This window comes from Puma concolor, chromosome A3 (genome assembly GCF_028749965.1).
Source record: "Puma concolor isolate L17-30 chromosome A3, mPumCon1.1.hap2, whole genome shotgun sequence".
Classification (NCBI taxonomy): Eukaryota; Metazoa; Chordata; class Mammalia; order Carnivora; family Felidae; genus Puma; species Puma concolor.
The window spans coordinates 91631410-91635776 of record NC_141669.1 but is presented as its reverse complement, the minus strand read 5'-3'; the positions used below and the strand labels follow the sequence as shown (position 1 = coordinate 91635776).

General features: G+C 42.7%; 1 pseudogene; it reads left to right on the top strand.

Annotated features, from left to right (window-relative positions):
- Positions 1-3461: 3461 nt before the first annotated feature.
- Positions 3462-3996, top strand: LOC112869606 (ferritin light chain-like; annotated as a pseudogene).
- The last annotated feature ends 371 nt before the right edge of the window (positions 3997-4367 follow it).

Sequence of the window (4367 nt, the reverse complement as noted above, 5' to 3'; positions counted from 1 at the left end):
AGAGCCATGGGACCATGTCCAGGTCAGCCTACTGGAGGATCTGAGATGTATGGAGCAGACCACCCTGGCCTGTATTAGCCAGCTCTCAGCTAGCTGCTCATGCAGCTGATCTTTAGAGCACTGGTTATATGGCAACAGTTGACAGGTTCTGTGGTCATTACCTGCTTGAGGTGGGCACTCTGGGTGTCACACTTCCATCTCACAGCCCAGCCTTGGAACCCAAGGTCATACAGATTGCATGTGAAGGGGCTGAGAATTAAATGTAAGTCATCAGACTTGAAGGACAGTGCACTTTACCCCCTTCCTGCCATGCCAGAGCTCCTGAAATTACTTTGAACCAAATGGCTGTTTTTCCACTGGAGCTTTCTCTTTCTCTTCCTTGGATTCTGTGCATCAAATCTTCTGGTCCACTAAAAGCCAACAGAGATGTGAAGAGGGAAGCTTTGGAGATTGGATGAGGCCTTTCTTCAAGGGAGGTGGCCATCAGCTCTATCACACTGGGATTAAATTATGTTCTCTGCGTTAACAGGTCTTCATGGACATCTACTTGTGGTCTCCAGCTTCCCACCTATGCCTTGTAACTAATATGTGAAAAATAGAGCTAACCCTTTTAAGATTTAACACCAGCTGTGAACTCAATTCAAACCCCACTATGAAGACATGTGGGACATTCTAAAAAACAAAACAAAACAAAACAAAAACCTTGTTTGACAGCTTCCTTAGCTCAGGGGCAGAGTCTTCTGTTGCTTGTATTTATACAGAACAGGTCTAACTTCTATACTGCTAATATTACTAAATAGTATCACCTGCCTGGGGGCACCTGGGTGGCTCAGTCAGTTCAGCATCTGACTTCAGCTCAGACACGATTTCCCATTTGTAAGTTCAAGCCTGGCATTGGGCTCTCTACTGTCAGCACAGAGAGCGCTTCAGATCCTCTGTCCCCCTCTCTCTCTGCCCCTCCTCTGCTCCCTATCTCTTTCTCTCCCTCTCCCTCTCTCTCTCTCTCTCTCTCCCTCTCTCTCTGCCAAAAATAAATAAACATTAAAAAGAAAGCAACTTAAAAAAATAGTGTCACTTTCTGAGAACTCAAGGTCATTTTCAGGAGCCCAGTTCACAGGCACATATTGGCTCTTAAAACATGGGCCAAGCCTCCTCCATGGACAGTTACCAACCTACTAAATTTATTGGATACAAGTGTCTCAAATAAAGTTAGTCAAAAGATATTTCTCCTTTTCATGTCCAACAAATCTCACTGGTATTTAGACAACAGTGACCCAACTCTAATGTGGAGCAGGGAGTGTTGGCAGGGAGTCATAACTTGTCAGAAGCAGACTTTGGAGCCTAATTCCTTTAGTAGTGCTTGTTTAATGTATGCGCATATGACCCAGTTCTTCTGCAATGAAACATTAGGAGAAATCCTCTCTGGATTTTGAAGGAAGCCATTTTTCCTCTGAGGTAAAAAGAAAGAAGAAGCCAAGATATCTATCTATCTATCTATCTATCTATCTATCTATCTATCTATCTCTCTATCTTTCTATCTATCTCACCTCCCAGGCTTTCTACTTGCTCTTGTACTTTGAACAAGATAATGTGGTGAGATAGTATGGCCTGGAGCTTTGGCAGCCATCTTGTAACCATGAGGCAATAAGCCTGAAGACAAAAAGTCAACAAGATGAGTATGGCAGAAAGATGGAAAGAGTTTGCATCTCAGATGACAACGATGAGCCCCCAAATCAGCCCTCCAACCATCTCCCTCACTACTCTTTCTGATGTGAAATAATTATGTGGCTTTTTAAGCCACTACTAAGCTGGTAATCAATTCCTTGCAGTTGAAAACAATAAACTGACACATAGATACAGCAACTTGTTTTATGAAGCGACCATAATCTTGATTCCCAAACCTGAAAGGACACTTCGAAAATAGAAAATTACAGCTTAATCTTCTCATAAGCATACATACAAATATCTTAAAGGAAATATTAGCAAATCAAATCTAGCAATATATTTAAAGAGTAATAGAATGTCCAAATTGGATTTATCCCAGAAATGCAAAGTTGGTCTATCATTTGAAAATCACTTATAGGGGCGCCTGGGTGGCGCAGTTGGTTAAGCGTCCGACTTCAGCCAGGTCACGATCTCTCGGTCCGTGAGTTCGAGCCCCGCGTCAGGCTCTGGGCTGATGGCTCAGAGCCTGGAGCCTGTTTCCGATTCTGTGTCTCCCTCTCTCTCTGCCCCTCCCCTGTTCATGCTCTGTCTCTCTCTGTCCCCCCCAAAAAATAAATAAACGTTGAAAAAAAAAGAAAAAGAAAAAAAAAAGAAAATCACTTATAGTGTTTCACCACATTAACAGATTAAAAGAGAAAATAGAACCATTTCAATAAATGTAGACAAGCATTTGATAAAACACCCACATGAGGACATGAATGGCTGATCTGGATGAATGGTCCATGGATGTGTTTACTGCAAAACTTCATCAAGTTGTAACAGAAACTGGGCATTTTGTATGTATGTTACACTCAAAATGAAAAGCTTACTTAAGAGATGGCCCAAATTTCCTCATAACAATTTCAAAAAATTGAATAAGAAGGTAAAATCTTCCCACATAGAAAGCACCAGGCCCAGATGGTTTTACAGTCAGCTGATATGTCAGATGACAGAATCAGATGACAGAGCTCTGCAATCACATTACCTCCCCAGAGCATGTAAAAAGATTTTGATTCGGGGGCGTCTGGGTGGCTCAGTAGGTTAGGTGTCTAACTCTTGATCTCATGGTTCATGATATTGAGCCCCTACATCAGGCTTCCAGTGCAGAGCCTGCTTGGGATTCTCTCTCCCCTCCCCCACTCAAGCTCTCTCTCCCTCTTTCTCTTCCTCTCTCTCTCTCTCTCAAAATAAATAAATAAACTTTTTTTTAAAAAGAGCTTGATGAGGCACCTGGGTGGCTCAGTCAGATAAGCGTCATGATCTTGTGGTTCTCATGTTCAAGCCTTGCATTTGGCTTTCTGCTGTCAGCATGGAGCCTGCCTTGGATCCTCTATCTATCCACTTCTCTCTCTGCCCCTTCCCCACTTGTCCTTTCTCTCTCTCTCTCAAAAATAAATAAACATTAAAAAAAGAGCTTGATTCATGAGGATAGTAAAACCTTGATATCAAACCCAAATGACTGACAAGATAAGCTCACCCACAAACATAAATTCAAATCCCATACAAATTTTAGGAACTTGAATACAGCACTTAAAAATTGATAGCTTGGCAGTACACCTGGTGGTCCTGCAGATCTATTTCTTGCTCCAACACTGTTTGGATGGAACAGACCCAGGGATGCCCCTTCTACCAGCCTCTGACCACCCTCCAAACTTTTTTTCCAGTTTGAACCTTTGGAGGCATCTTCTCAGCCACCCTCTGCCTCTGGAACCAGCCAACACCTTATTTTGAGCTTAACTCCATATTATCAATCAACCATGAGCTCTCAGATTCATCAGAATTATTCCACCAAGGTGGAGGCTGCCATCAACCACCTGGTCAATATGCACCTGTGGGGCTCCATACATACCTCTCTCTGGGCATCTATTTTGACCACAATGAGTTGGCTCTGTAGGGCATGGGCATTTCTTTCACAAGTTGACTAAGAAGTGCAAGGGCACTGAGTATCTCTTGAAGATGTAAAACCAACTCAGCAAGTGGCCACACCCTCTTCCAGGATGTGCAAAGTCCATCTCAAGATGAGCGAAGTAAAACCCTAGAGGTCACAGAAGCCACCCTGGTTCTGGAGAACCTGAACGAAGTCCTTTTGAATCTGCATGCCCTGGGTTCTTCCCACACAGACCATCATCGCTGTGACTTCCTGGAGAACCACTTCCTAGATGATGAGGTGAAACTCATCAAGAAGATGGGCAACCACCTGACTAACCTCTGCAGACTTGGTTGGGCAAGTGTCTCTTCAAAAGGCTCACCTTCAAGCATGACCAGGAGCCCCTGAAGCCCAGAAGCCTTTGAGGGGCCCCTTTAGCATCCCCTTGGTGCCAGGGCTTATTCTTGAGCCTCTCCCTGAAGATGCAGTAGGCAACTTTTTATCCATCTTGGAGCCTTCTCCCAAGCCATGGACCAAATGGAATCAATAAAGTTTGTTGAAGGGAAAAAAAAAAAAAAACAAAAACACCTAATAGCTTGATCAAAAAGGGTTTATCTCAGAAATGCAAAGTTGGCTTAAAGTTGTGGAATGAGGTTTATCACATAATAGATTGAAAAAAAAAGAAATGTCAATATCATCAACAGATGTAGAAAAGGTATTTGATAAAATTCAGTACCTCATACAAGTTAAATATCAATATCATCAACAGATGTAGAAAAGGCATTTGATAAAATTC